Source organism: Polypterus senegalus, chromosome 10 (assembly GCF_016835505.1).
Source record: "Polypterus senegalus isolate Bchr_013 chromosome 10, ASM1683550v1, whole genome shotgun sequence".
NCBI classification, from domain to species: domain Eukaryota; kingdom Metazoa; phylum Chordata; class Cladistia; order Polypteriformes; family Polypteridae; genus Polypterus; species Polypterus senegalus.
The window spans coordinates 116834572-116846422 of NC_053163.1; the positions used below are offsets into that span (position 1 = coordinate 116834572).

Consider the following 11851-nt stretch of genomic DNA (forward strand, 5'->3'; position numbering starts at 1 on the left):
ATGCTCGTGAAATCATGTTATGTTTTTAATTTCTAGATATTTATGATTTTGTTTTAATTTAGACATTGCAGAGCTTTTTATGCATTAAGAATCCATATGGTGATATACAGTAGTAAAATTAAAAGAACAGGTGAATATTTTTTATAGACAAAATTATTGCTTTTGATATAAGTGAAATGTGTTTTTTTACTAGTTAAATAGTACCCAGAAGGTTGACTATACTATTTTATTGTTTTGATACCTTGTGGAAAATACCACATTTGAGTTACTCATGCCAATAGCATACACCTTAATGTGCAGTGTGCGTTTATTTTGACCTGATGTGTTGTTATTGAAACTATATATAAGAACAATGTGCAAGAAAGATTTTATTGTGAAGCTTTCCAAAGTGTGAGTATTTTAAACTTTCCAAAACACTACTAACAAGTGACGAGGCTTGTGTTCTGAATTTAAAGTGGTTGCTGCACTTTGTTTTGAATTATCAGATGCCAAATATATAAATGAGTTTTGGCCTTTTGGAAATTACTTGTGCTTGAAGAGTGACATATTCAGATATTCACTGATGTGTTCTGTAGTACCAAGGAGTGCTTAGGATGGGTGCACCACACAACTTGAGTATGTGGTGATGCAGTCAAGTTTAAATTGTAATGAATGTATAACATAAATAAAAAGCCAAGAGAAGGCCCTATGTTGATTTACCAAGGAGAATAAACATGTAGGTACCTTTTTAAATGTGTACAAAACCAGCATCATTTCTCCAAAACATGCTTTGTGATTAAGTATACTAATTTATCTGCTTTAATAAAATTGTCAAAATAAATATATTTGAGATTGGTCAGTGTGCCCTGGCAACTACTGCATAATGATTGTGGCATTTTAATAAAAGTGGCAAAGACTAACAATGTCAATGAAAACATATGAGAATGCAGTGCAAAGCAGAGGCAGTAAAGACTGGAGTGTTTAGCACTTTTATTCAAAACGTAATGGATTTTAATTGATCTCCTACATTAAAATTAGACTAAAAACACAGGAGCCCATTTTTATCATTGTGTACAAATATACTGTATTCCTGTGTTTTGTACTAAATTTCTTAATTGATGCGGTTTTCCTACAAACTCTGTTGAGTTATGTGAGTGACAGCTGTAATTCTACTAGCCATTAGCAAAGCCACATTAACACTGATAGTAGGGATGCCACATGGTGTGAGTATTGACAACTAGCTACCCTCGAACAAAGCAAAAAGAGTAATAGAAAGAAATGAAAGACGTGGATTTGTTGGAGAGTATTTACTTTACATACATTTGCTGTATGTAAACTTTTCACTAGTGGAAGTGCATTTTGCATTAGCATTTAACATTTGATGCAAACAACTGAGTGAATGATTGTGTGCAAAAGAGGGAAATGCAAGATACGTGACCTCAGATGAACACCATCTTGTTCAGTTTGTACAACTACAGTGGTCTGTTGAAGTAAAAAGTTAACCATAAATCAATCAATATGTTTGTTGTTGGTGCACCATAGCTGCAGAAAATTCTATTTATCTGTACAGTAATTGTAAATTTGTAATGACAAAATCTTTTAATTTACTTTGTTTTTTGTATTGTGATTTTATTTTTTTAAATGATATTGTGTGTGCGTAGTCGCCCGCTCTCTGTGACCCTGAACTTTAAGTGAATTAGAAAATGGATGGATGGATTTATTGTACTTGTCTACTCTAATTGTACAGTGGAGATTTATTTAATTATGTATCATTATATAGTTCATCAAGTATGTCACTGAGAACCTAAGATGTTTTCAAACTTGAACCTGTTTTTATACACTAAATAAAAGAGACCATGTGCCTTCTTTGAAATTCCTTTGTTTTTATTACACAAATATGAAGATCTTCCATTTTGAATTGACAATACGTTTGTAACAATTAATGTCAGCATAATTGTGATTTTTTTTCTATTAGGAACTAACTTTACTAGAGCTTTTCTCAGGGTTTTCCCCCCCATAATATTCGAGGTAATCAAAGCATAGAAACAGGATTAAGGAGTACATCTGGTAAGCTGATTTAAGATATGTGTTTTCATGCATTCTGATTATTGTGGAGCAGGAGAGTGAGGATACTTTGCATGGTCACAGATGCGAGTAGGAACTTTACTTTAGTCTGTACTACTACTACTACTACTGTATGTCCAATACTATTTTGTGACTGTTGCAAACTGAACTGAAAACGTCTTAATTCTGTTTATGCTCCATTACTCAGCAAATGCGTGCCTTCTACTAACTTAGTTAAGTTTAACATACCTTCTGCCTACTGAAATTACAGTAAGTTTGCATCACCGTGCATCTGCAGAAGGAATAACAAATACAAAAAAATCTCACTGAAAAAAATAGTGAGTCTTTGAGTGGTATGAACCTTAAGAAACACACACACACATTCAGTGTTTTATTTACACACTCCCTTTAAAAACTGTGAGAAATGTTTTAATTATAAGTGTTTCAAATTTGGCTTAACATAGTTCGCAGCAGCTTAAAACATTATGAGCATCTGAGAATCAAAATGGCACATGCACATTTCCAAAACCACATGCTAATCCATGGTTTTGCCATTCATTTTCGTGATAATATATCCTGAATCTGTAAAATTCATAAAAAAGCAATTAATTAAATATGACCTTAAACACAAATAGCAGCTACATACCGGCTTCAAATTCTTTACAGCCTAGGATGTCTGCAAACTGGTCAGTACCACGATACTCAATGATGCTTACAATTAAATTGTCACGGCTGAATGTGTGTCTCAAAAAATTATGCAACATTTGTAAAACACTGTTTTCTTGTATTTCACATTTCTTGTGTTATGAGTAAAAAAAAAATTTTTTTACTTTGCAGACCCATAGACTGCAACCATGTAAACTGACTAGCCTAATATTAAAAATTAAATTAAGTCGATGCATAATGATAACTTCTTACATTTACCCATGAGTCCTCTGTATCTTATTGTTTAGCTAATGTGTGCAAATAATGCAATGTTATTATCCAGTGACTTCACAACATCCATGAACTTTGTTTGCCAAGCCAGAGCACTAGCGAATGTAAAAAGTCATTGATGGTGCAGTATAACAGAGGATTGGATCTTCAGAGATTTAACACAAGTTTGTTTTTTTTGTGTCAGGAGTTTTAATGTAAGCCCATTTGAGAGATGCTCATACTTTGAATTAAATCTGTCTTTAGCAGTGAATTTAAAGCCTACTGTTGCAGTTCTGTTTAATTTAAATTTGCCATGTCTGTGTCTTCCGTTTTATGCCAGTTTGAGGATTCCTATTTTGTTCCTATATTGCTGCTGGATTATTATCTACATGCTGTAGCCTATAATTTTTGCCCTCCTTCTCCCAATGTTTATGACAGGTTGGATAACCTGCATAATGCGTTGTATATATTTTAATAACGCCATTTTGTAACCTTTTGTTAAGCTTCTGGAATCTGATTAAGGTGTTAGTCACAGCCAGTGGCTGTTAAGAGTCTCATCAGTATAATTCATGCCTGTAAGCTTGCAGGATGAATTTTGAAATGAACAAAGGTGTTTAGACAAAAAATGAAGGACAAGTTTCACATTTGAATTTTTTAATGCCTGTTCTGCTTTTTATTGTTGTAATTCTAATCTTCTTTTATTGTTTTAGATTTTATTAGACATGTGACATGTTTATTTTTTGTCTTTTTTCAGAGAATGCACTGCATTGTGAAGCCTGCATAGCAATACATAATATACTTTATGTGAATTAGTATCTCATGCCTAGTAAGGATAAATGTTGGATGCTGGGACTGGTGGTTAAAAATACAGTTTGCCTCAGGCAGCATTATTCCACATGCCGGCCCTTTATGTAGGGGTAAAAGCTGGCCATTGGAGAAGGTGAATGGCAAGACTAAGGTATGTCATTACATTTGTTTACTGCTGAGGGACGGTAAGAGATCTAAATAACAACTAATTTGATTTCTGCTCAATAGGAGGAGGATGGGAGCATGCACTTATAACGCATTGCGACACACATGACGAACCACCTGGATTGGGACCCGATAGCAGTGGGTGACACCTCAGCACCGCACTGGAACAGTGTGAGGTTTCTTCTGTGGCTAGAAAGCCAGTCCTGCAACCAACCCCCAAGTTTTCCCTGTAAGTTGGAGGATCTGCTTGTAAAGCTAGAAAATGTTTTAATGTCATACTCAAGACAAAGCAATTGCAGGTTAAGGGCCTTAAATGTTTTTAATTTCTGTAACTGGACAACTGACAAATCAACATGGCAGAAGTCAAGAACAGTTAAATTCGCCACTGTGGCTGCAGGGAGGGCTTTAATCTCCTGATTGTTCTGATTTGTTTGGGTGAAGCTCACCACTGATGGAAATTGCTTCACAGTTTCTACAGCAAATGCAGTACATTGGGGTATGAGACAAGCATGTGGCTTCACTCTATAGCTCAATTCATTTTTTGGTTATAATAAATTCTTCATTTATTGTATTGTAAATGGTGCTATACCATATGTACAGTATAGCAAAGACTGATGAAAAGTAGACTGAAAGCATGTAAATTATGACACTAATCAGGATTTCATGATTATCTATTGGAGATAGCTATTATATTGAACCAAATCAACCTGTTTTTGTCAAATACAATTACATATACACAGACAATATGTAGTGAAATGTTTACTTGTTAAACTGTGCATCAAGTAAGATATAAAAGAGCAATAAATAATAATGCACAACTTTATAAATATCAGTGTGTTCCTTACAATGGATACATTTTGGTTGATGAGATTTTTTAATGGAATCATTTCTATAGTTGCTAATTTTCTGGTTGTGTACCTTCTGTGTGGGGTTTAAATGTTCCCTGTGTGATTCTGTCATGCCTTGTGGAGTCTCTAGTTTTTTTCCCACAGCTCATGTACATGCAGTCCTGTTGACTGCTAATTTTGAGCAAGTGTTTTCCAGATGTGCCTTGCAGTCCTGTCCTTGGTTGGTTGGTTCCCACTTCATTATGTTAAGACATTTCTATGCCTATAATAGTGGAGTCACCCCAATGTCCTCAGTGATTAAACATGAATGTGTTGAAAAGCATAACGACATTGTGGACCATATGCTGTATCCATCCCGGTTACCAGATCATGCCCCACTGGATCAGCTGTGCAAAAGTTTTGTTTGAAGCCTGAGATCCTCGGTTGTCAAAAACCACAGATGGACAAATCGGACATTCCTTAAAGTTTCAGACAATTGGTCCCACGTATCGAAGTGGGTTAGTTGGTTTTTCATTTTCCCAGAGCTTATCACAATTTATTATGTAGACCGGTCCTGTATTTTTGTCAGTTATATGCATATGGTTGAACAAAATACAAGTGGCTAAAATTACTTTACTCCTGCCACATTAGCCTGATATTTAATGCTATTGAATGTACTAAAATCGACAAGCAGTAGGTATTAATTTTTCCTGTAAGTTCCTGCAAATATTTAAATAACAAGGTTTTTGGAAAAATTCAAATGCAACTAGTGTTGTGCAGCATTTATCATTTATGTCACCTACCTCACCCACCTCCCAATATCATCTTAGGGTCTTCCATGTCCTGTAGGTACTTTGTGTCATCTCACTGCATCTTTTTTATCTTTGTTGTTATGTCTTCCCTGCTCCACCAATCTGCAACATTCTGGGGCAAAGAAGAAACTAAATCATTGAAGCCTTGGGACCCCCTGAGTTCCTGGGCTGTGTTTTTGTCTGCCAGTCTCAACCTCCTGCGAGAACTACAAAAAACATCACACCTCCTCAACGGAGATCTTCATTGAATACTTGACCACAAAACAACTGGGGAGGAAAAGAAAAGGCAAGCCAGAAGTAAAAGCAGAAGGTTACTTGAAAGTCCTTCAATGATTAAACCCTCTCATCTGAAGTAGAACTTTCAAAATTGTGAGCTGAGACAAATCCAGAAGTCCAGTAACTTTTAAAATCCTCCTTATGTGCTCAAACAGTACAGTGATATGAAGACAAACTTCTATCATCCATCTTTTCTTTTCATTTATCATTCCAGATCCAGTATGGCCACATGGATATGCTCACTGAAGTCTGATTTAGATTTATTTGGTTTTGGCTCTTCTTCTCACGTGCATTGCTCCACCATTTTGTTTCATTGATTTCTGTGTCACATTTATCTATCATGGACAGTAATTTGCCAAAACTGGAAAACCAATAAAGGGTTTCACCTTGAAAGTTTGATTAAATATTAAGGCAGTTTGGTGTCTCTGTTTCTTTCTTCACTTGTCTTGATAATCATCCCATTAGATGGCCATCTGCCATGTTATTAAGGATTTCATTTTAACTGTGTTTAAAAGCCAGGTCCATTAGTTACAGGACTGGAGTCTCCCAACAGTTTTCTGAATGTGGTTTTGTATTTCAGTGTAGTGGGGAGGCTAGGCTTATCTTGGCAGCATTGGACATGAGGCAGGATTGGGTGCCAGTCTGTTTGTGTTCTCAGATTAAGCACCAAGAAAGCTTTTGTGATGTAGCAGGAAATTGAAAGACTTGAAGAGAACACGGTAAATCCACACACCGTGAAAAAGACTGCTCAGGAACTGAATCCATCCCTCCAGAGTTGTAAGACACAAATTGTAACCACTGTGCCGGGCAGTGATTTGGTTTGTCGTCAATTATTGTATCAATTTGAAACTGTGCGCATGGCACAACATTCAGGTGTGTTTGGACAGTTACAGTTAAACTGTAAAAATATTTTTGTAACAAGGTACAGTATATTAAAAAGATGACCGTGGTAATGTGGTAGGCCTGAGAAAGTTAACACATCAGTGTTTCCGAGTAATGTGGCCTTTTTAACGCTTGAAAAAATATTCTCGCATTCTGGGCCAGCAACCAGGCAAAGGCCTCTGGCAGTGCTTTGGTCAGGGCAGCATTTTTATGTGTTTTTTTTTTTTTATATATATTTAACACTGCGAAACAATAATAGTGTGTGCCATAAAGAATTGCATACATGTGCAGTACCATATTTATATACTACCTTTAAAAATTCGATTAAATAAAATTTTCATTTAAAGATTTAACATTTCATATTATGCAGTTCAAAACAATATGCCACATGACAATACGTGGCACTGCTGTTTGTTTTCTTGATGTATACGTTCTGACATATGTGCAGGGAAGGGGGGAGGAGGAGTTTATGGCAGTCCTGCTGCTGCAATGCTAGAGAAAGGTTGCAAAGGTAAAAGTTACCCGCGCTCTCTTAATTTTTTTTCATTTCATGTTTCTGTAGGAATATTGAATCAATGTCCTATCACATAAGTGCTAAATAAGGTATCTGTAAGTGGCACAGAAACCAAAATAAGTCTCTAGTACCTCTGTATTTAACTTGTTGGTCTGCAAGGTAGCTTACAGTGTGGACTGCCCTAATATAATGACAAAAGTTTAAGAAATGGAAGTGTAATGATGATCCCTACCCATTATTCCAGTTTGTAGTATCTTCACTAACTTATGTAAAGAATGCAACACAACAATCCAAATAATGCAGTGTGTCAGTTTTTAAGCTAGACAGCAGCTACAGCGGTCTTTTTTAGCGTGCCAGGAGCAAATATGTAGGTAGGGCAGTGTTTTCCCAATCGTTTTCTATGGTGGCACATTTTTGTAACCCAAAAAATCCCAAGGCACACCACAATTCTGCCAACCACAAAAGCGTTAAATCTCTTAAATGTGCAACTGTCTGAAGCAGTGGGACGGGGTGACAAAAAAGCATCTCGGAAATTGACGTTCACAGAATCAACACTTAGGGTAGAGCATGAGTGTCAAACTCTGTTCCTGGAGGGCTGCAGGTTTTCATTCTAACCATCTTCTTCATTAGTGACCTGTTTTTACTGCTAATTAGGCTGTAAGGCTGATCTCTCAGGTCACCAAAACATCTTGACGGTGATCATAGTAAAAACAGAAAATCCAACAGTTTTGGGAATGTCTGCTGTGGCAGAATGAGAGCAGCAACAGACCATGGAATTAAATAATGTGTTTAGTTAACAGCAAGAATCAGCTTCTCATTAAGAGATTGGTTGGAGTTTGAAATCCCAGTTTAGCTGGTCATCTGTTGGCTTGTTTCACGTATCATTTCTTTTTGGCTGTCATTTAATGAAGAAAGGAATCAATTCAGACGACTGAATCCTTAAAAAAAGGGCTATTAAAATGAAGGGAAAAGGAGTTAATTGGCAGTGAAAACTGGTCACCGATTAGGAAAAGGGTTAGAATGAAAACTGCAGCCACTGGGGCCCACCAGGGGCCTCGTATAAACGGTGCGTATGCACAGAAATGTTGCGTAAGCCTTTTTCCACGTTCAAATCGAGATGTATACAACCTAAACTTGGCGTAAAGCCACGCACATTTCCACGGTACCTCATACCCTGTCATACGCAAGTTCTCCGCTCGGTTTTGCAGACTGGCGGCATCCAGCGTCAAAGCAGTGCTACTGTTCCTGTGTGGTTATCCTTTCTTTTCCTGACGCGACTTTATAAATACACAGACATTAACCGCATATTGTTTATTAGTTTAATGCATCTGATTGTAATTAACCAGTAACAATATAATGGTCCAGGGATCAAACTATTCTAAATACCATAGCTGCTTTAACGTTGTTACTCTCACTGCACTTTCTTTTTTCTTCTTTCAGCTGCTCCCGTTAGGGGTTGCCATAGCGGATCATCTTTTTCCATATTACTCTCACTGCACCACGCGGAGAAGCTGATCGGAAAGAGAATTATCGGTATACAGCATCAAGCATATGCTGCCTCAGCCATGCTTTCTGTTTTCAACTGCTTCTCATAAGGCAAACGCTTCAAGCCTTTCCTGTATGGACCTCGTGGTTCAGAAACAGTTTCATCCTAAGAACTCTAAACGCACTCAATCAGTCCAACTGCTCCTTGTAGAACTGTTAGTACTTATTATTAGTACAGTTACCTCACTGTAAACTTGCAGTACAGTTATAATATTGCACAACCTGAGCCACTTTATAAAGAGTGTATTTACATATGATGACGATATCATTTTTAAGATGAAATGCAGCAAAATATGTTTATTATACAGATAAAACTTTAACTTCATTTAAATAATCTATATTGTTAATAATTAAAGGACACGGTGTTGCTACGCTAGCAAGGATCTGACGCTCCACTCACGATTGTTCCTGCCTCACACTGTATGCTTCGCTGGGACTGGTGTGAAGGATAGAATAATTAAACATATACTAAGAAGATATTTCAATATTCCTTAAAGGTTTTGAAGAATCGCCGTTATAAGCTTACAGATGGCTTTAACATCCAGTACAGAGCTGGTTGTGTGGCGATTGGTTACTTGGAGAAAGAAAAGGAAGGACAGGAATTGGAGGTTAGTACGTTTGAAACAGACAGTACTGCAGAGGCGGCCTTAAGCATGTACAAACTGTGCACCTGCACAGGGCCGCCAAATCCCAGGGGCCGCCACACCAATATATATTGAATATAAAACAGAAAGAGAAAATAACGACACAGCTAAAAACACAGCTGCAAATTTTGGCAAAAGTTAAATGCTTGTGTCATGAGCACAAGGCAGCTATGCAGTGTCCGCAACAGATGTGGCCATCTGCCGTGCATAAGATACCATATTGACATTGGCGGGCGAAGGAGCCACCGATTCTTCCTCTTCCTCTGCCTAGAGCCGCCCCTGAGTACTGCTGCAATAAATGATTTCATCGAAGGTCGCACACAATTACTGGGCCACCATGTTCCCATGTTTAATAACATGCTTTAACTCCCATCATCATGAAAATGATATCACGTATACATCTCAGTATTTTAGTTATTCAGAGAGCTGTAATATCACAAATGTAATGGATTCTGTGTCCTTTTGGAGGTAGAAAAAGCCGGTTTAAGAAGCACTAGTGATTCACACACACAGAGCACATAGAAGAACACATACAAAGCAAAGCATTTAACATGCTACTTTACTTACAGTGTGATTTGAGAAACTGGTTAATTAAACGATTTTAAGATGAAGTTTATGATGTTCTGCTTTAATGACAAAATAAAACCATGTGATTAAAGTGGAAATTTCGAGACTGAAATTGACATTTCGTGCTTTTTCCTCATTGTTTGCCTTTTTTTTTCCTCTGTACCCTAATAAGCTTTCATATGACACTCAGACAGTGGACCACGACTTGCCCTTTAACGGCGACTTTGATATCTGACATCTTTTTTGTTTCAGGCACTGTGTGACATTGTGAACTTGAGCTTTCAAGTTTCTCCGACCAGCTAAGTCACTTGATCATCTTCCTTTTGTTGTTTATACCACTGTTTAAACCAACAAATAGTACGTTTTCCTTGCCTCCACTTGGTATTCACTGAAATTATTCCATTGTCCCCTCTTGCTTTTCCCATTGTCTTTTCACAGAACGCTGAGCTTAAGGGCTATTTATATTGATTTGCATATTCAAAGAGGTGTAATTCTGGGAGGAGTTGGGGCGTTATATAAAGCGCGTGCACGAGCGTTACATTTCACACTGACCAGGATTTATGGAGGGGAAGAACGCAGAAGTTGGCGAACACACAGATTCCTGCATCTGGATTTTTCTGTGCATAAGCACATTTCGGCTTTTATGCTTGCGTCATGTTATAGTGCGAGTTCTTCGCAGGCTGTTATGCATGGCCCCAGGTATTCAGTGTATTCAAAGCCAACAGTTGTTTCGATTGATTAACTTTTTATGCCAAATTAAGAATTAATACATTGGCCTCATTTTCTTATTGGCAATTAAGTCAACTTGCATTTTAGAAAGTCATTCAGTCAGACTGTACTTGCTCAAGTAAGTTTTTTGTTAAAAGTTCAGGTTTAAGGTTATTTTTTAATGCTTAAACTATGCCTTTTTTATTCCTTTATGACGATTCTACATTAATTTTGTGATTCAGTTCCTTTTTACTTCATGATTTAGGTATTCATTTTATAATTACATGTTTTAATATTAGATGTGATTAATCATGATTACATACATTTATGTGGTTCATTTTTTTTAATCGATTCCCAGCCCTAGTTAGTACACTTTGCTCCTTCAAGGGATATTCTTAATACAAAACAAGGCTTCATCTAAAGTCTGTAATCCACTTTTAAGCAAGAATCAAGGCCTATAATCACTCCATCACGCTTACTGGCGTGCATGGTGGTGTGGGGGGGAATCTACAAAATAAGAAGGTGGAGGAGTCCACGCTTCAAATCTAACAGGAGGCTAAATTCAAGAAGAAGCATAGAAGGTCAAAATGTGTAGGATGATCATATTTTCATAATGGTGTCACAATCTACTCAATTTTATTGTCCATCCAAATTTTTATTCCATATCTCTGGAGCTGCTTACCATTGTGTCACTGTGCTGTGCTAACTGTGACCTCAGGTCTGTCCTTTGATCAACTCATGAGGCCGGCTTGTCAGCTCAGAGTTATAGGGACATGGGACACAAAACGGGACATGACTCTTGGTACAGGCATCTACTGTCATGCCAGATGTCCGTCGTGGCAGCTTTATGTGTGAAACGATGCCATAGATATGTTTGCTGTTATACTGTCCTGTTCTAAAATGTCTGCTAGGTTTCTCTTTCAGTGCCGCTGATGGTTTCCCCTGTTCATGAAACGGGTATATTCTATAATAGCATATTCTCTTTTACATGATAACTTCATGCCTGACTTGTTTTGTCCATCACTTTTCACAGATAGGGTGACCATTCCTTGACAGAACAATGTGTGTCATTCAACTATGACCTGTGTCTGGTCAGACTTATAGATACTCTAACCCTAGAAACAGTTAAAATATCTGATTACGCCA

The 11851-nt window shown here is 37.2% G+C and overlaps 1 protein-coding gene across 4 annotated transcripts in view; it reads left to right on the forward strand.

Moving 5' to 3' along the window:
• atp7a (ATPase copper transporting alpha) overlaps positions 1–4159 on the forward strand; it is an 88249-nt gene extending 84090 nt beyond the window's left edge. For 3 of the 4 annotated variants that reach the window (XM_039766401.1, XM_039766398.1, XM_039766399.1), the window contains exons 24-25: positions 3713–3916; positions 3994–4159. The gene's annotated coding sequence lies outside the window, so the exon portion shown is untranslated. The remainder of the gene's footprint in view (positions 1–3712; positions 3917–3993) is intronic. The other variant, XM_039766400.1, reaches the window with a different exon arrangement.
• The last annotated feature ends 7692 nt before the right edge of the window (positions 4160–11851 follow it).